Raw genomic sequence first — 25,709 nt, 5'->3', positions numbered from 1 at the left:
GCCATATATGATCACAATTTATGTTTTTACAATTGTTTTTGCTATTGAATGAAGCATACTTTTATCCCATTTAGTTAATAACAGACAGATCATTTAAAATGACTGTGTATGTGCACAACCGCGACCCCTATCGTCAGATATCTGAATCTGCCAATGACAAAAAAAACAACCGACAATCTTCGATTTCATTGGTCATTGCCTTTCTCACCGGGGCCTCTCATTGGTTCGTCAGATCTCCACCCTCTCGTACTGTCTCGCGGTGTCAGAGGCTAGCAGTGGGAAGCAGATGCGCGATTGTGTGTCCACATTAAATGTTGCGCGAAGGTAAGGCAATACAGCCTCTTGTGAAGAGGAACATTCAGAGAGAAGCCAGCTATCTAAGTCATTGATTTCAGAATCCCTGGATATTCAGCACTATAACTGAACAGGACATTTATTGAGCTTTTGTCGCAGGTAAGTCACACGTCTTTCAGCATTCTCTAATGTTTATTATTGCCCATGTAATGCTAACGTCTGTTTGCAATAATTTTCCATTCTCCACATACACAGCCAGCTGCTAGTTAGGACAACCGTCATATGTAGTGCCTTGTTCAGACAGTATAGCGACGGAAATGTCTCTTTTTGCCGTACTAGCTTGTTTGCTAGCTAAGTAGCTAGCTATCATTGTATTTGATAGGATGCATGGAAGTTACATGTACACGTTAGCCTGCCAGCTAGCTAACGTTACAGTAGTGGACCAGCCAGCAATGTTTTAATAAGACATCAGCTGGCAGCTACATTAGCTTCTTGTAGACACACTCGTACAGCCACAGCGGGTAACGTTAGCTAGCTAACTAGCTATATGTTTTGCAAGTTGCAGAAAAACACTTAACTAGGTATGTTTTTCAGTGTAAAGGGATAAAGAAAAGAAGGAACGCCACATTTGGGTACCTTAGCAGTGTTCATGCCTTCTTGACATTCTAGCAAGCTCCTGCTACGTGGCCAGTCTCTCATGCGTTCAACTCTGAACTTCTGAGTTTAGGCGAGTAAACTAGCTAACTATGTCTAACTACCAGATGGTACAACTTTAACTTGAGTTAACCTGTCTGTACAACCCAACCACAATCAAAGTAGATTCCACCCTCCTCTGTCCAGTTTTAGAGTTTGGCTATGCTAATAGATTGCATTTAGTTAAAAGATGAGACAATCATTTTAATCAGAAGATACCATAATATTTACATGTTAATCGTAACAGAATAAATGGCATAAGAATAACTGCAGATTAAATAATGCTGTCATGGTAAATTGTAAACCTAATGTTGGGTACTGCCCCTTTTGAGAGCTAGAATAAATGTTGTACCCTAGTTTGTGATTCTCACCAAATACAGTATATTATCTCCTCACACTATTCAAACCCCACAATCGAATAAACAGTCTATGAAGCTCTCTTAGCCTATAGATCACATATTGCAAAAAATTATCTGAACTAATTACATTTCTGTGCATTCTTGACAATCGCTAATCAATATCCAAAACGGCACATTTTTCCCACAAACCTGCACATCATCTCTCTTTTTTGTCACTAATGTGAGGGGTTATGTCAGGGAAAGCGGTGGCGCTGGGATAACGACATGTAAACCTGGGGAGATTTCTGTTCACATTACCCCCCAAAAGTGAAGGGAACCGAGTTCAGACCACCTCTCAAGATGGTTTCAGTTCGTGTCGAGGGCTCTTTTGAGGGGTCTGAGTTCCTTTGGAATGTTCACACTGTACATTTTTTTTTTTGCAAACTGCATTGAGTTCTCCAAAGTTGTCTGAAAGGGACCAAGTGTGAAAACAACCTAAAACAGGGGTGTCAAACTTATTTTGCCCCGAGGGCTGTATGTTTGGCTCCCCTGATCTTTAAAGAAATACAACTTTTCAGAAATATAAAACTGTCACACACCCCAGTCAATTCTATTCTATCCAGCCTCTTCACCAATTAACGGAGGTTCATCCAGCTTCCCTTTGTTCTGGCAAACTGTTTCTGCAGTCTTGGATACAGTTACTTTTTGGGTTTTTTGTGAGCACTGGCTCAGCCCACTTGGCTGTTGTGTCTGCATCTCTCTGGTCTGAGAAGCAGTCTTTGCTCTGTGTGCTCTAGCAAGACTAATGCCTTCAGAAAGTCAACACAATTGGACTTTTTCCACACTTTTTTTGTTGTTACAGCCTGAATTTGAAATGTATTAAATTGAGTGTCACTATTTTCCTCCCATTTTTATATATATATATATTTTATTTATTTATTTATTATTATTATTCAACCTGTTTCTTATGGCAAGCTTAAATAACTTCAGGAGTAAAAATTTGATTAACAAGTCACATATGTTTGCATGGACTCACTCTGTGTGTAATAATAGTGTTTAACATTTATTTTATAATGACTGCCTCATCTCTGTACCCCACACATACAATTATCTGTAAGGTCCCTCAGGTCGGCAGTGAATTTCAAACACAGATTCCACCACAAAGACCAGGGAGGTTTTCCAATGCCTCACAAAGAAGGGCACCTATTGGTAGATGGGTAATACATAAAAAAAGCAAGCAGACATTGAATATCCCTTTGAGCATGGTGAAGTTAATAATTCCGCTTTGGAGGGTGTATCAATACACTACGAAGATCCAGATGCCCGTCCAAACTCAGTTGCCGGAGAGGAAGGAAACCACTCAGGGATAGCACAATGATAGCCAATTGGGGATAGCACAATTGGGGATAGCCACTCAGGGATAGCCAATTGTGACTTTTTAAAGGGGTTACAGAGTTTAATGGCTGTGACAGGAGAACTGAGGATGGATCAACATTGTAGTTACTCCACAATACTAACCTAAATGACAGAGTGAAAAGAAGGAAGACTGTATAGAATATAAATATTCCAAAACATGCATTCCTCAATAAAAGGCATTATGTTTGTAGCAAATCCATCACATCACTGAGTACCACTTCATATTTTCAAGCATGGTAGTGGCTGCATCATGTTATGGGTATGATATTAATAGTCAAGAACTAGGGATGTGTTTTTAGGATAAATAGAACAGAATAGAGCTAAGCAAAGGCAAAATCCTAGAGTAAAACCTTGTTCAGTCTGCTTTCCAACAGACACTTGGAGACAAATTCACCTTTCAGAAGGACAATAACCTAAAACGCAAGACCAAATATACACTGGAGTTGCTTTCCAAGATGACATTAAATGTTCCTGAGTGGCCTAGTTACAGTTTTGACTTAACATCTGCATTAAAATGTATGGCAGACTTCAAAATAATCAACAATCAACTTGATAGAACTTAAATCATTAAAAATAAATAATAGTATGGCAATATTGTTCAATCCAGGTTTGGAATGTTCTTAGACTTACCCAGAAAGACTCACAGCTGTAATCGCTGCCAAAGGTGATTCTAACTCCAGTTGTTGAACACTTGTATTATATATATTTGTGAATACGTTCTTTAGGCACTGTATATGCCAAAAAAGCCTCCATGGTTTGGCCTTGGCAGTGTGCACTTTTGTCAGAGTCAGCGACTGTGATTTGTAGTGTACGTGTCCTTCCAAACCCATTTCAAAGCCCTTTCTTCAATGTGTCCTTCATCTGCACATTTTTTTCATACGTTCTTGAATGATTCTTTCTGTGATTGAAGTGAAGAGCTAGCTGATGCTCAAAGGAACGGTGGATCAGTTGCTATTCAGATTTCCAAAAGAGACTCATCAGTGGAAATGCCTTTTCATTCATAAGCACTTTTGAAAAGACCTGGGGACTACATATTTTCTAGAAATGTGATGCATAATGGGCTCATTGGGTTTAGAGTTTAATTTGAGATTTCTGCTGCAGCCAATGTTCCCTCTAAGCTGTGCGAGCACACGCAGTAGCTCCGAGACGCACAGCTCCCTGGGTCTGCAGTGCAGAAATATCAGCCCGCAGAGAGTAGCTTGAGATTAAACTTCACTCAACTTTCTAGAGCAGTGGTCACCAACCGGTCGATCGATTGGTCAATCTCCAAGGCATTCCAAGTCGACCTTCAAACATTTCTGTAAAAAAAACAACGATAAATCCTTGTTCCTATTTTTTAATTTATTTGTCTCCTGCTGTTGGTGGTAGGTGCACCCGGGTAGGGGGAAGGTTGCCATTTTGAACCATTTCATGTGTCTGTAGGTACAAACTCTCCCTTCCCGGCAGGCCCAGAGAGCAAATCAAGTGCACTAAAGGCCTACTGCTGTCCAATCAGTTGGCTCAGACCTACCGCTGTCCAATCAGTTGGCTCAGACCTACCGCTGTCCAATCAGTTGGCTCAGACCTACCGCTGTCCAATCAGTTGGCCCAGATGATCGTGTCTGCAGTAACGTTGCAGGCATTATAGAAAGCTGAAGCAACGTTGGTACTGTGAGATTTCAAAATGTTTAAAACCATGAGAGACTCAAGGAGTACAGCAAAGAGATGCTGTTTTTATGCCTGAGTTCATCGATCGGCTTGCGTTATTTGGGTCTTTTAATATCAAGGAAAATTGTATTTTCTCTGTTCATAGAAGTAACAATGTGAATTTGTGCATGAAGTAGAAATAATGCAGTGCGACTCGAGTTTAGCCATCAGCTGGAAGACAGTGTTTCCTTTTGGTCAGTGTAGGAAAGGGGAAGTGGAGGGGTGTTGAGAGGCGGACCCTCAGTCTGCTGCTCTCGCCCTCCGCTGTGAATGACCATCACAAGTAATACAAAAACATATCTATTACTGGTGTGATCGAACCCTGAATTCGGGGTGTGAACCCTGAATGCTGATTGGCTGACAGGCGTGGTATATCAGACCATATACCATGGGTATGACAACTTTTTATTTTTATGCTCTAATTCCATTGGTAACCAGTTTATACTAGCAATACGGCACCTCAGAGGTTTGTGGTATATGGCCAATATACCACAGCTAAGGGCTGTCTGCAGGCACTCTGCGTTGCGTCGTGCGTAAGAACAGCCCTTAGCCGTGGTATATTGGCCATGTACATTTGAAGTTGGAAGTTTACATACACCTTGGCCAAATACATTGAAATTCAGTTTTTCACAATTCCTGACATTTTAATCCTAGTAAAAACTCCCTGTTTTAGGTCAGTTAGGATCACCACTTTATTTTAAGAATGTGAAATGTCAGAATAATAGTAGAGAGAATGATTTATTTCAGCTTTTACTTCTTTCATCACATTCCCAGTGGGTCAGAAGTTTACATACACTCAATTAATATTTGGTAGCATTGTTTAACTTGGGTCAAATGTTTTTGGGTAGCCTTCCACAAGCTTCCCACAATAAGTTGGATGTATTTTGGCCCATTCCTCCTGACAGAGCTGGTGTAACTGAGTCAGGTTTGTAGGCCTCCTTGTTCGCACACGCTTTTTCAGTTCTCCCCACACATTTTCTATAGAATTGAGGTCAGGGCTTTGTGATGGCCACTCCAATACCATGACTTTGTTGTCCTTAAGCCATTTTGCCACATCTTTGGAAGTCTGCTTTGGGCCATTGTCCATTTGGAAGACCCATTTGCGACCAAGCTTTCACTTCCTGACTGATGTCTTGAGATGTTGCTTTAATATATCCACCTCATCATCCTTCCTCATGATGCCATCTATTTTGTGAAGTGCACCAGTCCCTCCTGCAACAAAGCACCCCCACAACATGATGCTGCCACCCCCGTGCTTCATGGTTGGGATGGTGTTCTTCAGCTTGCAAGCATCCCCCTTTTTCCTCCAAACATAACGATGGTCACTATGGCCAAACAGTTCTATTTTTGTTTCAGCAGACGAGGAAATTTCTCTAAAAAGTACGACCTTTGTCCCCATGTGCAGTTGCAAACCGTAGTCTGTTATTTTTGTGGAGGTTTTGGAGCAGTGGCTTCTTCCTTGCTGAGCGGCCTTTCAGGTTGTGGATATAGGACTCATTTTACTGTGGATATAGAATATTTTGTACCCGTTTCCTCCAGCATCTTCACAAGGTCCTTTGCTGTTGTTCTGGGATTGATTTGCACTTTTCGCAGCAAAGTACGTTCATCTCTAGGAGACAGAACGTGTCTCCTTTCTGAGCGGTATGATGGCTGCGTGGTCACATGGTGTTTATACTTGCGTACTATTGTTGGTACCTTCAGTCGTTTGGAAATTGCTACCAAGGATGAACCAGACTCGTGTAGTTCTACAATAATTTTTCTGAAGTCTCAGCTGATTTCTTTAGATTTTCCCATGATGTCAAGCAAAGAGGCACTAAATTTGAAGGTAGGCCTTGAAATACTTCCACAGGTACACCTCCAATTGAATCAAATGATGTCAAGTAGCCTATCAGAAGCTTCTAAAGCCATGACATAATTTCCTGGAATTTTCCAAGCTGTTTAAAGGCACAGTCAATTTGGTGTATGTAAACCTCTGACCCACTGGAATTGTCATACAGTGAATTATAAGTGAAATAATCTGTCTGTAAACAATTGTTTGAAAAATGACTTGTCATGCACAAAGTAGATGTCCTACCCGTCTTGCCAAAACTACAGTTTGTTAACAAGAAATTTGTGGAGTGGTTGAAAAACGAGTTTTAATGACTCCAACCTAAATGTATGTAAACTTTCGACTTCGACTGTGCCACACCACCTTGTACCTTATTGCTTGAATATAATAAAGTCCAACAACAATGCATTGGCAGCAAAGACAGTATGCATTGATAATGGGCCTATAGTTTACTGCACAAACCTTATTCCTACAGTGCTGTTTTTAATTGGTTATTAATGTTTCATAGGCTTACGTCTAAGTCATGTTAATAAATCTAAGCGGTAGATCTCAGCTTGCATTTGGACTCTGATCTTCACTCAAAGGTTGGTGACCATTGTTCTAGAGTTTTCCCTGTTAACGCTATCAACGTTTCCCTTTACTATGGCAATTGTGATTGACTCAATGCAATGTTACCCACTTTCAATGCAACACTACCAAAAACAAAATACTTTTACTGAAGGCAGAACGCATCGGAGTAGGATTCTATTGCATTGACATGCACTACTCAACCTGTACTCTACACATACCTGTGCTGCAGTAGGCCTATATGCAAATAGACTGTTGCCATATATGGATGTGTGCCATTTACTTTGAGCTGGACTGTGTTTACAGCATGATCAGTCATGAGTAAATTATTTCGTTCTGAGATCAAAGCGAGAGCTAAATGTATCCACATGTACACATTTTGTTCATATCTTTTGCTAGTTAGTGAGTTAGCCAAGTTACAAATAATTTGTAGTCAGCAATGGGGAGTGATTGCTTTCTCCAAGAGCACAAAACACATGCATTTCTAGACCTCTTTGAAAGAGAGTCCGGTAAAGAGCTTTTTTGTTTTGTCTTCTGGGCAGTGCTGTATTTTGAGACGGGTTTGAAATAAGCTAAGCCAACAGGCAAGAGGGTAACTGTTTGATTCTCTGTAATAATGGTATGGGAATAATAATGCATTTTATTTTGTAAAGTGGTTTCTTGCATCAAACAACATTTTCAGTCACCTTGGCCTCTGTTAAAACGAACTTAGTGGGTGCACCCTCAGTGTTCAGTCACCTTGGCCTCTGTTAAAACCAACTTAGTGGGTGCACCCTCAGTGTTCAGTCACCTTGGCCTCTGTTAAAACCAACTTAGTGGGTGCACCCTCAGTGTTCAGTCACCTTGGCCTCTGTTAAAACAAACTTAGTGGGTGCACCCTCAGTGTTCAGTCACCTTGGCCTCTGTTAAAACAAACTTAGTGGGTGCACCCTCAGTGTTCAGTCAACGGGCTGGAAGTTGCACTGAATTTTTACTATTTTCAAGTTTGCATTCAGCATACTTGACATTTTCTCCCAATGTTAAAGGCCTGACCTGTAGTCTAGTTATTCTTTTTTTTAATGTTGCTGTTATTTCAGTCATGTTATTCAGACTACTTGAGAACTCGAATAGACCACATAGGTGGTTAATGCCCCCAGTGTATGAACAGATGTGAAAAGCAACATTAGCCAGAGCACTAGGCTATATGCGTGAGGAACCTAGGTTCTGTAGGCTAAATGGTGTGGGGGAATGCAGTGTTCAGGGAAATGTTGGTGTCTCTCATTTGCATGATGAACTAAATTAGTTCTGGGTTTGAACAAGCTTATGTTATCTCAGCTTACCACCCCATTCTATTGGGAGCAGTTATCATCTTGGCTAAATTAATGAATGATAAGTTGGGCTGATTATCAGACTGTCAAAAAGTAAGCTAATTATTGTGTGTGTGGCTTTTTGTATCACTTGCTTTGCATTAACCTAAAGAGAGATGGTACCGTCTGGCTTCCTGCCACAGATATACACATTTCTTCTGTTTTTTTCCCCTTTTATTGTTTGAAGGAGTCTTGGTAGTACTTCCTGTTCCGGCGCTTTGGAAAGCAACCCTCAACAATGAGCTGCTTTTATGAGCTTTGAAATATTCCAGCTGAAGAAATTTGTATTCAAGGAATGTTAACATTTCTGTGCCCTGAGGAGATGCCATTGTCTCTGGGGGTTTTGCCTGCCGCCCATCAAAGCAGAGTCCTAAAGCAGACTGAGTGGCTTTATGACACTTGTTTGGCTTTGTCCTGCCCTGTGGTGTTTGGCTGGGAGGTTATCAGAGGTGGGGTGTCTGGGGCCAGGCATACAGGCAGATGGCCACTCTGTGCTGCTCATACCCTACTGGAGCACACTAGGAAAACCTCTAATTGTCATGTCCTTTTGGGACGTGGCAGTGAAGTGGCAGTGCTTGAACATCTCCCTTCCTGTTTTCTGGCTAAATTGCGTTTCAAGGACCACACGACCATGTTAACTCTTGCTCTTAACAAATTGTTTGGCTTGTTTTCAGTAAGGCTTACCTACACGGTGTCGACCTCAAGGCATTGTCATCAGTGACAAGTGTATCTAGCAAACAACCAAAACATTATTTAAATATAGTACAACTTAGTATGCTGCAGTGGATTAAATATCCACTGTTAACAATATAACAGCTTTCTCAGTAATGTATTTATGAAATTGAATTAACACAAATCGTTTGGAAATGTAAAAGTCCCCCTGTCAAGGCTGTTTCAGGGCAAGACTTTTGAAAACTTAAGGAATAATTTGAGAGATGGGCCTGGTACTAGCTGCAGTGTAGCCTCATAATGATGGGCCTGGTACTAGCTGCAGTGTAGCCTCATAATGATGGGCCTGGTACTAGCTGCAGTGTAGCCTCATAATGATGGGCCTGGTACTAGCTGCAGTGTAGCCTCATAATGATGGGCCTGGTACTAGCAGCAGTGTAGCCTCATAATGATGGGCCTGGTACTAGCAGCAGTGTAGCCTCATAATGATGGGCCTGGTACTAGCTGCAGTATAGCCTCATAATGATGCAGCATTTTTTACTAACATTCCTAAATCTCTTCTTATTGTCAAGGTTGTATGGAAACGTAAGTTGTAGCTGTAATCAGTGGCTCATGTGACTTCTGTCTTGGTAGTTACAATAGTTCCATGTTTCAACCCATAGACACACACACACACACCAGCAACCCTGCTTTCAAGAGCGACAGTTTACAACCAATGAAACCAACCCCGTCCACGCATAATTAGCACTTAGCAGTATGTCTTGATAATCGCGAGTCTCACCTGCAGTGCCTTGATAAGATGCAGAACTTTCCCTCCCGTTCTCCTTTATTAACTTTTGCTAAAGCTTTGGGGAGTCTGCCAAGGCCCACCAAGTGCTTTGATTAAGAGGCATATGATATTTCAGTGGACTAATTATACTGGAAGGTGCGAGGGGAATTTTTAATAGGGAGTTTGGCTGAGAACAGGTCTCGAGCACAAAGGAAGCCGAAGTGAAATGGGAAGAAGTAATTCGGCCTTCACCGATTTTCAGATGAGGCCTTTTCCGCTGTCTTTTTGTTTTACTGCAGCACCTCTTAATGAGCGTCCGTAGGAGCCGTTCCATGTCATTTCAGCAAGCTATGACACCCACCATCTCAGACCATACAATTTATTTTCATGAGCACAAGCAAATGGCTCTCTACCCAAAGTTACAAATAAAATGTTGTGATCCGTTCAATAAACATGAGACCAGTGACATTTTGTAAAAGGGTGTTGCAGAAACAGTGGCATCTAGTGGACAAAACCGGGTATTTTCACACTTTTGTTAAGTAATGCAAGCGACTTCAATGGCCAATTTCTCGGAACAGGGAAAAACCACCATGTTAACAGGGAATACATTACATAGTATGACGAAACAATACTCCAAGCCGTTGCTCCATATTACTTGTTAGACATGGGGAATTGATAATGGTTGTTGGGGGGGGATTTTGATCATGTTGTTGGATTCCTCATGACTTACAATAATTATGGTCCAAATTGGATGTTAGGTACTATATTTTTTGAGTCCTATAAATTAAAAGGACCAATTTGGGTGTAATCAATTAGCTTAGTTTCTCAGACCAAATAATGTTTCAGGAATGCTAATCTTATTTCTAACTACAGGAAAAATTTCAACATGACCTGTAGCCATCTTGAAAGGAGATTTTGAAAAAAATAGGAATACGACTCCTGGTAAGACTATTGTGGGCCTGTGCAGGCCTGGCCAACTAGCTGGGTCTCATTTGGTTGCCTCAGGACCTCTGTACTCTAAAATGTTGGGTCACTGGCCTGTTCTGCGGCTGCCTTTTTTTTAATAGGCTCACTGTCAAGTAGACGCTAATAGGTAGATTGATCATCTGCCCCAATGCTTCAGTCACTTGAGTCTGCTCATCGAGGGGGTTTAGTCTCTGTACCGTGAGTGGAGCGTTAAGCCAGGCGCCCCATTGAGACTAATAATAGTGTAGTGCTGGAAGGCCCTGCCCTACTTTGGCTCCTAGCTGGACACTTCCTGGAGCCTGCAGCCCTCTGGTAAGTCACTCCGGTCATTTGGATGGCTGGGTTACTGGCTAACTAACATTGCTGTCAGCAAGACTGATAAGATGGATCATCCAACTGTGCTTCATTCAGCCATGCCATTAAAGTTCAACACAGTTGTGGTAAAATAAACCTGCAAGTTTTCAAGAACCAAAAGGAGCCATGAATATAAAACGCTCTAATGGATTGGAGACATTTTGACCGATCAATAAGACCTGAACGCCAGCAAAGGTTTTACGGTGCCCTCGCAATCAATATGCTGCTTGTGTTGCTGGTTTGAAAAGGGCAACACAGACAAACACAGGGTTAATGTTGCCTAGTTTACCCTGTTCTTGAGGAGTGGATACATTTGAGGGGTTGGAATTTAGCGCGAGGCGAGATCTGTTTGCTGTGGATGGTTTCCATAAGATTTCCCCGGTCAGTTCATTTGTCGAGTCACAGTGGGGGTGTGACAATCCCCATTGATAGTTAATTTAATGCCTCCCCATGACACATGGCTCCAGTTTCCAATAGCTTGTAGAAGAGTAGTTAATAAATACATGACTGATGCAGAAAAGACGAGGGGAAGTGTTTTTAAAGTGCTCATGATTTCTTCAGTGTGCTCTGTTTTTAACTGAAGCATTCAAACTGTGGAAATGACTCCCATGTCATGATTTCAAGTGTGCATGGATGACTCCCCATCTCGCCACTTCATTGTACAATGGTCTTTCTGTTGAGGCCCTTTTGCTTTAGGGCCACTTTGTCACCCCGGAATGACAGCAGAGCTTCTGGAAGCCAAGAGATGTCAGGAAGGGCTAGGCCACTATTGTCTCATCTGAGAGAAAATACGTGCTTGAAAAACTAGACACTTTCACCCACAGACTTCTGTTTTCTGAGTGGTTTCTCAGTAGTCAATGGGCATTCAGATCACATTTCAATGTTGATTTAATGGGTGATTCATGCTGTTTAACATTTTTGAACAGTGCTCTGTGATTTTAACTGGGGCTGATCATGACATGGTGAAACATCGCGTAGTCGGCTGATTCAGTGTGATAGTGACCGTGCATCATTGAGTGCCTCATTAATTCAAACAGCTGTCCAATCATTTCTATATATTTTGTACTGAATGGTTCCTTTTTATAACTGTGCTGTATGTTGCCTTCCTAAATATTACTATGGAGTAGCCTAAATGTGGACATTGCTCATTTTGCTATCATCATGGGTCTTGGTGAAATACAAAGTATTACACAACTTTGTAAGACAGACTATTTCCTCTTTCGAACTTCACTTGTTTTCCCTAATGCCATTTTTTTTCTGACTGAGTACTGGCTCTTGGAAATGTGGTGTTACTGTTACCACTGCTGTCTGTAGGGGGTAGGCTCATTCACCCCCTCGCTGGGGCCCCTCAGGGCTCCGTTGACCATCGCCCAGTTCAGTCCTAAACCAGACGGCACTAATGCTCTCTGACCCGGGGTGCTCTAATCCTCAGACGCCCCTTCCCCGGCAGCCCCAGCAGCCACATCAACAAAGAGCTGACTTCAGCACCCCGGCACCAAGACCAACAGAGATGGAGCTGTATTCCCATCCTATTATTCACTGTACTCTCATTATGGCCAGTAGTGAATGGAGGGGGCTTTTAGAAAAATGTCTGTGCTGCCTTCGGGGCCAGACTTCCTGGTCTATGCCAGTGCAATAGCCTGAATGTCCAGACAGACTCACAGGGACTAAGGTGGGGGTGCTCTCTCTGAGGATTGGTAATATCTGATTGGCTGCTGCTGAGCCAATGGAAAGCTTGCCGCTCTCCCTGTTGTCCTGTGGTCTGCTATGACAGACACTGGCATGAGGAGTAGTGTCTATGGACACGCCCACACAGACACACACTGTGGTGTTGGCCGATGGAGTCACACTGCTGCCCTGTTCCTCTCAGGCACTGGCACCGTCTGTTTAGCAGCCCATTCAGCTGAATGTATAGAGGGGTGTTCTGCAGTGTCAAGGGGTCCATATGACCCTGATGTCATACTAAATGGCTTCTGCAGTGTCAAGAGGTCCATATGACCCTGATGTCATACTAAATGGCTTCTGCAGTGTCAAGAGGTCCATATGACCCTGATGTCATACTAAATGGCTTCTGCAGTGTCAAGGGGTCCATATGACCCTGATGTCATACTAAATGGCTTCTGCAGTGTCAAGGGGTCCATATGACCCTGATGTCATACTAAATGGCTTCTGCAGTGTCAAGGGGTCCATATGACCCTGATGTCATACTAAATGGCTTCTGCAGTGTCAAGAGGTCCATATGACCCTGATGTCATACTAAATGGCTTCTGCAGTGTCAAGGGGTCCATATGACCCTGATGTCATACTAAATGGCTGAGGGCCTTTTACTTTGTTTACATTCTGTTTTCATCTCCATTTTCTGTCTTTCAGTTGTTCAAACAATGACAGGAGAATGGATTGGAGCGTAGAACGGCTGTTGGCATTAAAAGTGGAAAACCATGTTTGTCTTGCCTGTTCTTGGTAGTGTTGCTGTTTTGACAACAGCCAATGGGAGGAGTACAGTGCATTGGGAAAGTATTCAGACCCCTTGACGTTTTCCACATTTTGTTACGTTTACAGCCCTGTTCTGAAATTGGTGAGAAAAATAGATTGTTGAAATTATATATGTACAATACCCCATAATAAAGTGAAAACCAGGTTTGCTGGTTTATTAAAAATAGAAATGGAACACACAAATACCTTTAAGTATTCAGACCCTTTGCTATGAAACTCAAAATTGAGCTCTGGTGCATCCTGTTTACATTGATAATCCTTGATGTATCTACAACTTGATTGGAGTCCACCTGTGGTAAATTCAATTGATTGGACATGATTTGGAAAGGCACACACCTGTCTATATAAGGTCCAACAGTTGACAGTGCATGTCAGAGCAAAAACCAAGCCATGTGGTCGAAGGAATTGTCCATAGAACTCCGAGACAGGATTGTGTTGAGGGACAGGAAGAAGTGTGGAAACACCAAGACAATTCCTAGTGTCCAGACAAACTGAGCAATCAGGGGACAAGGGCCTTGGTCAGTGAGGTGACCAAGAACCTGATGGTCACTCTGACAGAGCTCCAGAGTTCCTCTGTGGAGATGGGACGACCTTCCAGAAGGATGACCATCTCTGCAGCACTCCACCAATCACGCCTTTATGGTAGAGTGGCTAGACGGAAGCCACTCCTCACTAAAAGGCACATGACAGCCCGTTTTGGGTTTGCCAAAAGGGACCTAAAAGACTCTCATACCAGCAGAAACAAGATTCTCTGGTCTGATGAAACCAAGATGGAACTCTTTGGCATGAATTGCAAGCATCACATCTGGAGGAAACCTGGCACCATCCATCCGGTGAAGCATGGCGGTGGCAGCCTCATGCTGTAGGGATGTTTTTCAGCGGCAAGGACTGGGAGATAAGTCAGGATCAAGGGAAAGATTAACTTGGCAAAGTATAGAGATCCTTGATGAAAATCTGTTCCGGAGCGCTCAGGACCTCAGACCGGTGCAAAGGTTCACCTTCCAACAGGACACCGACCTCAAGCACACAGACAAGTCTCAATGTTCTTCAGTACCTCAGCCATAGCCCGAACTTGAACCCGCTCGAACATGTCTGGGGAGACCTGAAAATAGCTGTGCAGCGACGCTCCCCATCCAACCTGACAGAGCTTGAGAGGATCTGCAGAGTAGAATGGGAGACACTCCCTGAGTGTAGCATCATACCCAAGAAGAAACGAGGCTGTAATCGCTGCCAAATGTGCTTTAACAAAGTACTGAGTAAAGGGTCTGCATATTTATGTAAATGTGATATTTCAGTGTTTTTAATACATTTGAAAAAATGTCTAACCATATTTTGCTGTGTGTGTGTGTGTGTGTGTGTGTGTATTGAGGAATGTTTAAAAAAAAATCCATATTAAAATAAGGCTGTGTGGGAAAAGGTCTAGACAACAGCCAATGAGAGGAGTAGGTCTAGACAACAGCCAATGAGAGGAGTAGGTCTAGACGACAGCCAATGAGAGGAGTAGGTCTAGACAACAGCCAATGAGAGGAGTAGGTCTAGACGACAGCCAATGAGAGGTCTAGACGACAGCCAATGAGGTCTAGACGACAGCCATGAGATGAGAGGAGTAGGTCTAGACGACAGCCAATGAGAGGAGTAGGTCTAGACGACAGCCAATGAGAGGAGTAGGTCTAGACGACAGCCAATGAGAGGAGATGAGAGGAGTAGGTCTAGACCTACACATGTTCCATCATTCTCTATTCATGCTCAGATTGAAATCATACCTGGACAAGCCAGCGCAGAAAAGGAAAAGCTTTCATTGTCGTTTGAAATCTTCTCCATGTCAATGTTGCCTGTTATCTTGTAAAATGACAACCATGTCAACAAGTGGATAAAGTAGGCCATCTAATGGCTGCTGCTGTTAGCCTGTTCAGGGTTGAGGCGGGTGTCTGGAGAGGTCGTGCATGGTAGGGACGTGAGTGTTAAGATGTAAAAAATACCCAACCCATAACGTTTTTACCATAGCATAGTCTGTCTCTATCGCTACCATGTACGACTGGGGAGGATCTGTCTCTATCTCTACCATGTACGACTGGGGAGGATCTGTCTCTATCGCTACCATGTACGACTGGGGAGGATCTGTCTCTATCGCTACCGTGTACGACTGGGGAGGATCTGTCTCTATCGCTACCATGTACGACTGGGGAGGATCTGTCTCTATCGCTACCATGTACGACTGGGGAGGATCTGTCTCTATCTCTACCATGTACGACTGGGGAGGATCTGTCTCTATCTCTATCATGTACGACTGGGGAGGATCTGTCTCTATCCTCTACCATGTACGACTGGGGAGGATCTGTCTCTATCCTCTACCATGTACGACTGGGGAGGATCTGTCTCTATCTCTACCATGTACGACTGGGGAGGATCTGTCTCTATCGCTACCATGTACGACTGGGGAGGATCTGTCTCTATCGCTACCATGTACGACTGGGGAGGATCTGTCTCTATCTCTACCATGTACGACTGGGGAGGATCTGTCTCTATCTCTACCATGTACGACTGGGGAGGATCTGTTTCTATCTCTACCATGTACGACTGGGGAGGATCTGTCTCTATCGCTACCATGTACGACTGGGGAGGATCTGTCTCTATCGCTACCATGTACGACTGGGGAGGATCTGTCTCTATCCCTACCATGTACGACTGGGGAGGATCTGTCTATCGCTACCATGTACGACTGGGGAGGATCTGTCTCTATCTCTACCATGTACGACTGGGGAGGATCTGTCTCTATCTCTACCATGTACGACTGGGGAGGATCTGTCTCTATCGCTACCATACACTAGGGAGGATCTGTCTCTATCCTCTACCATACACTAGGGAGGATCTGTCTCTATCCTCTACCATACACTAGGGAGGATCTGTCTCTATCCTCTACCATACACTAGGGAGGATCTGTCTCTATCCTCTACCATACACTAGGGAGGATCTGTCTCTATCCTCTACCATACACTAGGGAGGATCTGTCTCTATCCTCTACCATACACTGGGGAGGATCTGTCTCTATCTCTACCTTACACTAGGGAGGATCTGTCTCTATCCTCTACCATACACTAGGGAGGATCTGTCTCTAGGGAGGATCTGTCTCTATCCTCTACCATACACTAGGGAGGATCTGTCTCTATCCTCTACCATACACTAGGGAGGATCTGTCTCTATCCTCTACCATACACTAGGGAGGATCTGTCTCTATCCTCTACCATACACTAGGGAGGATCTGTCTCTATCCTCTACCATACACTAGGGAGGATCTGTCTCTATCCTCTACCATACACTAGGGAGGATCTGTCTCTATCCTCTACCATACACTAGGGAGGATCTGTCTCTATCCTCTACCATACACTAGGGAGGATCTGTCTCTATCCTCTACCATACACTAGGGAGGATCTGTCTCTATCCTCTACCATACACTAGGGAGGATCTGTCTCTATCCTCTACCATACACTAGGGAGGATCTGTCTCTATCCTCTACCATACACTAGGGAGGATCTGTCTCTATCCTCTACCATACACTAGGGAGGATCTGTCTCTATCCTCTACCATACACTAGGGAGGATCTGTCTCTATCCTCTACCCTACACTAGGGAGGATCTGTCTCTATCCTCTACCCTACACTAGGGAGGATCTGTCTCTATCCTCTACCCTACACTAGGGAGGATCTGTCTCTATCCTCTACCCTACACTAGGGAGGATCTGTCTCTATCCTCTACCCTACACTAGGGAGGATCTGTCTCTATCCTCTACCCTACACTAGGGAGGATCTGTCTCTATCCTCTACCCTACACTAGGGAGGATCTGTCTCTATCCTCTACCCTACACTAGGGAGGATCTGTCTCTATCCTCTACCCTACACTAGGGAGGATCTGTCTCTATCCTCTACCCTACACTAGGGAGGATCTGTCTCTATCCTCTACCCTACACTAGGGAGGATCTGTCTCTATCCTCTACTAGGGAGGATCTGTCTCTATCCTCTACTAGGGAGGATCTGTCTCTATCCTCTACTAGGGAGGATCTGTCTCTATCCTCTACTAGGGAGGATCTGTCTCTATCCTCTACTAGGGAGGATCTGTCTCTATCCTCTACTAGGGAGGATCTGTCTCTATCCTCTACTAGGGAGGATCTGTCTCTATCCTCTACTAGGGAGGATCTGTCTCTCCTCTACTAGGGAGGATCTGTCTCTATCCTCTACTAGGGAGGATCTGTCTCTATCCTCTACTAGGGAGGATCTGTCTCTATCCTCTACTAGGGAGGATCTGTCTCTATCCTCTACTAGGGAGGATCTGTCTCTATCCTCTACTAGGGAGGATCTGTCTCTATCCTCTACTAGGGAGGATCTGTCTCTACCCTCTACTAGGGAGGATCTGTCTCTACCCTACACTAGGGAGGATCTGTCTCTACCCTACACTAGGGAGGATCTGTCTCTACCATACACTAGGGATGTGGTGGAGGGGGATTTATTTTTTCTGTTTTTAGGGTGTCCTCCGTTCAGATTGTTAGGCATTATTGTACCTCAATTCCACCTTGCAAAGTTTGCTGCCTTTCCTTTCCATTTAACTTCTCAAGGTGTTGCCATACAGGACTTTGCCTGCCGTCGCCTGCCTCTCTCTGCCATTTTTCCAACCGTTAACGATGCCGATGATTCAGGTTAGGATTAGGTTTAAAATCACATTTTGTGTCTCCTGAGTGGCACTGCGGTCTAAGACACTGCTAGAGGCATCACTACAGACTGGTGTTTTTCCATTTGTCACATCCCTAGTGCATGGGAGTGATAGCGACAGATCCTCCCCAGTCCTTTAGCTCACTTCCTGCCACCGGGAACTCCTGCCTCGACCTTTAGCACCCTACAAGCAGCAGTTTGTCAGGGGCGATATATTAAAAACCTCCAGTCATCCAGAAACGACGTGGAAGAGTGCTTTTGCCTAAACCACATGAAGGCCATCCTCTCCTCAGCAGATATAGCCTTGTGATCCTCCACACACGGTCTATTAGCCTGTACGTGCCCATGTTAAATCCATAACGGAATGCTAAACATCCTGAGAAGCCATCACTGATTGTAAACATTGCTTAGTGTCTTGTGTTTTAATATCATTGGTTGAACTTTATTTGACGTGCAGGTTTTAATGACATATTAGCTCGTCACTAAACTACTAATACTTTACATATGCAGACCATTGCTCAACATCAATAGTGTTTGGATAGTCATTATCAGAATGTTGTGTTGGCATTATTTGCAGCTACTCCTTGATGTTTCTCTTAAGCGTGGAAAGCGCTTATGCAAATATGACCAGTGTCATAGGAAGGACAGCGGTAGGGCTTCATAAGTATGAATAACGACGCAATTATCTTTCATCCATTTGATAACACATGGAGCCAGTATAATAAAATGTCCCTGGGCAGCCATTTTCCCTCCACCGCCACGAGCACCACCCACTCCTCCTACCGTAGAGTCTGAAATGATGCCTCGTTAAATAGTTCTAATAGCTGCCTTTACAAGCCAGTGCCTGGATACAAACTGGCGGTCTGACTTCCTCCTCTCCCAGGATAAAATGATTTCTCTCCCTGGATGCCTCAAGCCACACTCACACATGATTGGGCTTTTGCAAATGAAGTTTTCCCCTTTGGGACAGATAAGAGCAACCTTGGCCTTGGAGACCCGGTAAGTCTGTTTTGTTTGGCCGTGGACAGGCCAGCTCCTCCATCAGTGCTTCCTTTAGCTCTTCCATCACGTCCTCTACAACGGCCCCCTCCCTCAACAGCCTTTGAGGTGAGGGGTGTCCCCCAGACTGATGAAGCAGTCTTGAGAGAGACACCGTTTTATCATCTGATTTGATGCAGAGCACACAGAGGAATGGAACCGAACCAATCAGCTGGCCGCCTTTTCTCGTCCTCTTTTTACATGGTGTGGAGATCACACCTCCTGAAACGTTGTGTTTTTGGGGGGACTTAACTGAACGGTGGTGTTCCACAATTGGCTATCGGTGGGTTAGTTGACAACGTCACAAACGATGTGCTTCAATGTGGCAGAAGTCAGTGTGTTGTGATTCTGGCATGTGGGGAATCGTAGGTGGCTTGTTTCAGCTAGTTTTATCTTGTGCTTGATGCAAGGTCTTGTTTTGAGGTGTTTTTACTGATTTCACGTCTGCTAATGTGGCAAACTGACTAGCTAACCAACAGCTGTAAAATATATTTGAGAAGTGTTTGTGCAAATGTATTTGTTTTCTAAATCTATTTGACATGTCAACAATCTAAGCCAGGGGCCTGTAAACCTTTTTCTAGCATGAGAGCTACTTCATTTACTATGTCGCGAGTTAGTATTACTTAGTTGTTTTATAGCTTCTCCTCTACGCTGCAACTTGTCTTCAGGTCCTTGGTGTACACTGTGTTTTCTGTGAATATACCTGGTCAAATAAGGGTTGTTTTATAGCTTCTCCTCTACACTGCAACTTGTCTTCAGGTCCTTGGTGTACACTGTGTTTTCTGTGAATATACCCTGTCAAATAAGGGTTGTTTTATAGCTTCTCCTCTACACTGCAACTTGTCTTCAGGTCCTTGGTGTACACTATGTGTTTTCTGTGAATAGACCCGGTCAAATAAGGGTTGTTTTATAGCTTCTCCTCTACACTGCAACTTGTCTTCAGGTCCTTGGTGTACACTGTGTTTTCTGTGAATATACCCTGTCAAATAAGGGTTGTTTTATAGCTTCTCCTCTACACTGCAACTTGTCTTCAGGTCCTTGGTGTACACTATGTGTTTACCTGTCAAATATTCCCGGTCAAATAAGGGTTGATAAACAGCTGATTTGATGTTCTTATTTTCCCAGTATGTTGTTTTCTGTATTTTATTTATTTCCTACCATGTCAGTCATTCCCAGAGAAACAGCTGATTGATGTTCTGATAGGTCCAGGCAGTATACCTCATTTGACCCACCAACACGTTGGGTTCCTACCATGTCAGTCATTCCCAGAGAAACAGCTGATTGATGTTCTGATAGGTCCAGGCAGTATACCTCATTTGACCCACCAACACGTTGGGTTCCTACCATGTCAGTCATTCCCAGAGAAACAGCTGATTGATGTTCTGATAGGTCCAGGCAGTATACCTCATTTGACCCACCAACACGTTGGGTTCCTACCATGTCAGTCATTCCCAGAGAAACAGCTGATTGATGTTCTGATAGGTCCAGGCAGTATACCTCATTTGACCCACCAACACGTTGGGTTCCTACCATGTCAGTCATTCCCAGAGAAACAGCTGATTGATGTTCTGATAGGTCCAGGCAGTATACCTCATTTGACCCATCAACACATTGGGTTCCTACCATGTCAATCCCTGGTGTATTAATTCATTGTCAAACAGCAATGTATTCAAGGTGCTGCCCACTATATTCCAACTATAGAATTAGAATAATCATTATATTTTCATGATTCCAACAGTTCACCAATTAACTAGGCCTATATTTGATGCCCATATCATGCTGCATGGCACAGTGTGGCATTGATAAGTGAGGAAATTGATAAATATATTTTGTGGTGTTGAACAGTATAAATGGAGAAAGACCCATTTTGAAATCACATTTGTCTTCTCACGCTAAGGTTATGAACTACTGAAAAAGCATATTTAGAACTTTTCTATTATTGAAAAACATACAATACCATCAGACATTTTGATAGACAAAAAATATCTCCCAGCCATATGTTCTGAGTACATTTCAATGCTTAACACATTTTTTTTGTCCATCTAGAATGAGAAATGTTAGTCTAGCGATTTGTTTCTGCTCTTAGGCATACTGCTGCAGCACATGTCATAGTATGCAAAACAATGGACTCCCAATTTAATCAAATAATGATTTCTAGTTCTGTCAGGTAAACCTGCTCTGCAGTTAATATTTTAATTGAGAAGGTTTTTGGGGAAAGTCTTTGTCTACTCTACCCACCAGACTGTTATCATTAGCACCACTCACAGGGTAAATACGGAGTGATGGACAAACACGCGCACCAGATGGGCAATATTGCTGGAAGTTAATTGCCTGGTATTGTTATGTTTGGCTTTTTAAGCCAATGGTGGCTAACCAGTGGTGGGATATTGTCAACTTGGCTTTGATTGGATAGTAGTCAGGAGCTTTATGTTTATGACGGTACTCCGTCTGTGTTGACCCCGGACCCCGTCTGTTTCGACCCCGTCTAGTTTAGCCCCCTTACCCCGTCTGGTTTAGCCCCCTTACCCCATCCCCCTTACCCCGTCTGGTTTGTCACCCCGTCTGGTTTGTCACCCCGTCTGGTTTGGCCCCGTCTGGTTTGTAACCCGTCTGGTTTGGCCCCCTTACCCGTCTGGTTTGGCCCCCTTAACCCGTCTGGTTTGGCCCCCTTAACCCGTCTGGTTTGTCACCCCGTCTGGTTTAGCCCCCTTAACCCGTCTGGTTTAGCCCCCTTAACCCGTCTAGTTTAGCCCCGTCTGGTTTGTCACCCCGTCTAGTTTAGCCCCCTTAACCCGTCTGTGTTGTCCCCGTCTGTTTCAACCCCTGTCTAGTTTAGCCCCCTTACCCCGTCTGGTTTGGCCCCCTTAACCTGTCTGGTTTGGCCCCCGTCTGGTTTGGCCCCCTTAACCCGTCTGGTTTGGCCCCTAGTTTGGCCCCCCCGTCTGGTTTTTGGTCCCCCTTAACCTGTCTGGTTTGGCCCCTGTCTGGTTTGGCCCCCTTAACCCGTCTGGTTTGGCCCCCTTAACCCGTCTGGTTTGGCCCCCCCCGTCTGGTTTGGCCCCGTCTGGTTTGGCCCCTTACCCCGTCTAGTTTGTCCCCCGTCTATTTTGGCCCCCTTAACCCGTCTGGTTGTGTTGCTAAACAACCAACCTGTCTATTAAACAGTGCACATTCAGTACACACACACATACCTCACACGTTTGATGTTTTCACACACTTCACACTGCTCAAAATGCTGTGATGTCTTCAGCTCCATTGGCCCCATGTAAGACCTGTCACCACTATCAGATCTCATGTGCTGAGGAGTCGGGCCAATGATCTATAACAGCTTTGTTTTCTTCAGAATATGTATCCAACCTAAAGATGGCGCTGACAGAGGGCTGCCTCGCTTCTAGTCCTCAGTGCTACGTTTCCTATTTCATTTATTTTATTTGAAATCTTTTATGCTGCATTGTCGGAACTAGAAGCACATGAATTTTGCTACACTCGCAATAGTATCTGCTAACCATGTGTATGTGACCAACACAATTTGATTTGAAATGATGTAACTCTCTCCTGAGATTGGACTATTCTGATAAATGACTTCTAAAGGAAGGATGGTTGGTGTTTATTGCAAGGAACAGAATAGAATGGAGTGGGGAAGCATTTTTTGAAGGGCAAACATTATTGGTGTTATTCTGGAAGAAACAGAAAGTAGTTGGTTGGCTTTTTCCCCAAGTAGGTCTTTGTAAACTTGACAGTCCAGAGATAAAAGCATGAAGGGAAGTGATCTCTCCTCCATTGCAGGTTTTCTTTGAGCGCCTGTTCAGAGTGTACACACCCTGGAAAGTGCTTGCTTGTATTGCATGTTGTATTGCTAGTTATAGGCTGTAACTTGTTGTGAAGCCAGCGGCCAGGGTGGGCTAACGGTAGCGGCCAGGGTGGGCTAACGGTAGCGGCCAGGGTGGGCTAACGGTAGCGGCCAGGGTGGGCTAACGGTAGCGGCCAGGGTGGGCTAACGGTAGCGGCCAGGGTGGGCTAACGGTAGCGGCCAGGGTGGGCTAACGGTAGCGGCCAGGGTGGGCTAACGGTAGCGGCCAGGGTGGGCTAACGGTAGCGGCCAGGGTGGGCTAACGGTAGCGGCCAGGGTGGGCTAACGGTAGCGGCCAGGGTGGGCTAACGGTAGCATACAGCCCCTCCCTTCCTTTGAGGAAGAGAAACACCAGGGCTAGCTGATCATTTGTTACCTTGTTAATGATTGTTACCTTGTTGCCACTGAGGAGAAAATATTTGGATGTGCTTTCAATTACAAGGCTGCACATCAAAGAACATCAAGAGAGATCTTTGAACACGTCTCGCTGGAACCAAGATGTTCATTTCATGCGTTTTATCTTTTAGATCGAAAGCCTTCAAGGTTGTTATGACAATAGCCTTCAAAGGTGAAGCAACCATTTTTATTGTAGCAAATGACAACCAGCTTTTCAGTGGCAGGTTGTAGCACAGCCATATCTTAACACTCCTCACCGCCATGACTGAGGACTGATCCACCCACGTAACGTCACCCCTGAAAGCTGGGCTCTTCATCCTCTACCTCCCTTTCATCTTCTCCACACCAAAGCAAGACTGCAGCACCTTTCATTCTGCCTCAGTGGAATATTCCAACATAGGGGACCCCCCCACCACCACCACCACCACATGGCCACAGAGGCGCTCAGAAGCCTCACTAAGAGGTTTTCAGTTGGAGGCGGTCGGTGCCAGGTAGAGGTCAGGCCAGGTTGAGCTTGAAAAGAGAGCATCTGTAATTGAAGAGCTAGTGTGCTGGTAAAGTTCTGAGAGTTTCTGCAGGCTAGGTGTCGTAGTGGTGTGGTGGTAAAGTTCTGAGAATGTTTCTGCTAGGCGTCGTAGCGGTGTGTTGGTAAAGTTCTGAGTGTTTCTGCAGGCTAGGTGTCGTAGTGGTGTGTTGGTAAAGTTCTGAGAGTTTCTGCAGGCTAGGTGTCGTAGCAGCTTTGGCAACAACAACAAGCTTTGGGGTGATTATTGACTCCCAGCTTTTCTACTTTTGATCTTCTTCCCCATTAATATTTATCAAGAGGTTTTTAGAAGTCCATATTTAGTTATTCATTTCATGTAATCCTCCGCCCTAAAAGCATTCTGCTGGAGTTTACTGAGCTTTAGAGGCGATATGCCAGAAAATCCAGACCCATGCAATTTCTGGCCTGCTTTCCAGTGGAGGTATTTGGGAGTGTTCTACTCACACCATTTCTGCAATGTATGTGGCATGTGAGAACTTGCCATATGTCATCTCTAATAACATCGTACCTCCTGCTTTATATAATCCCCGTCTGTGGCACTCAGAAAACCTGTGCCAGTCATTTTGAGTCATGGTCACGTGCTACAGTAAATGTGGGCATCTCACCTGTTTGGTGACGTCTATGGGGTCTATCTTCCTCCTTTATGAACGTTGCTGAGGTCTGTGCATCTGCAGTAGGTCTGTGCATCTGCAGTAGGTCTGTGCATCTGCAGTAGGTCTGTGCATCTGCAGTAGGTCTGTGCATCTGCAGTAAAGAGTCAGTGAATCCCTACTTTCTGTAGAGCTCCTAATGTGAGGAGCAGCTGAGTAAATATCATCTCACCTCACCAACAAGATCATTCTCCTCTCATCATCTCTGCCTCTCCTCTCATCTCTGCCTCTCCTCTCATCTCTGCCTCTCCTCTCATCTCTGCCTCTCCTCTCATCTCTGCCTCTCCTCTCATCTCTCCTCTCATCTCTGCCTCTCCTCTCATCTCTGCCTCTCCTCTTCTCCATTCTGTCTTATTGCCCTCTGACTAGCTAGCCCTGGTAACATTGTACTGCTCCCTTGCCAACCAGCCAGTTCAAACAAAGCCCTGTCAGTGATGACAGATTTGACTCTAATATCCTCATCTCTCTCCCCCCTCCCCATCTGGAGGTGGTGTGGAAATGACCTGGCACAGCATCATGTCCAACCCCGTAGGCGCCTGTTTGTAAAAAAAACATTTGTCACCAAGTGAAACCACGCCGCTTTTGTCATTTTTCAAACGATAGGGTTTACTTTTTAATCATTTGTTCGTTTCACACCATTACCTGCCACCACACTCCTTTTGAGATGAGAAAATATGATTTTCAGCTGAGAGTTTATGAATCTGAAAAATTCAGCCTGTTGCTTAAGGGTTCAGTGTGTGTCAAGGCAGGTGTTAGCTTTTAATGTGATGTTCTGAGAAGTGAGAGAGCTAATACTGAGGCTATGTACACAAGGGGAAGTTTGAAGGGGTACATCTCAGGTTTTTAAACCCCCCCCAGGCCTTTCTGTTCTCGCTCACTCATCTACAGATACATTGAACCGTTTTACTGGCCAGCCCCCATGTGAATACTGACATTTTTGTAGAATTCCTAAGCATGGTGAGATTACGGGCCTTGCATATTGAACTCTGAATGAGCTTTTCTTATGAGCTCAGGTCTACTTAGTTTATTTTCAACTGTGGATAACCTCGCAGAAGTTCCAGGTTAATACAGGATACATGAGAAGTACTAAGTCAGACAGACGGGCTATATATC

At 44.2% G+C, this 25,709-nt stretch overlaps 1 protein-coding gene across 1 annotated transcript in view; it reads left to right on the top strand.

The window, feature by feature from the left end:
* The first annotated feature begins 269 nt into the window (after positions 1-269).
* glceb (glucuronic acid epimerase b) overlaps positions 270-25,709 on the top strand; it is a 78,755-nt gene continuing 53,315 nt past the window's right edge. The window contains exon 1 of the mRNA XM_046348940.1: positions 270-453. The gene's annotated coding sequence lies outside the window, so the exon portion shown is untranslated. The remainder of the gene's footprint in view (positions 454-25,709) is intronic.

This window comes from Oncorhynchus gorbuscha, linkage group LG05 (genome assembly GCF_021184085.1).
Source record: "Oncorhynchus gorbuscha isolate QuinsamMale2020 ecotype Even-year linkage group LG05, OgorEven_v1.0, whole genome shotgun sequence".
Classification (NCBI taxonomy): Eukaryota; Metazoa; Chordata; class Actinopteri; order Salmoniformes; family Salmonidae; genus Oncorhynchus; species Oncorhynchus gorbuscha.
Note: the sequence above shows the minus strand (reverse complement) of the source record. Positions and strands in the feature narration are given on the sequence as shown.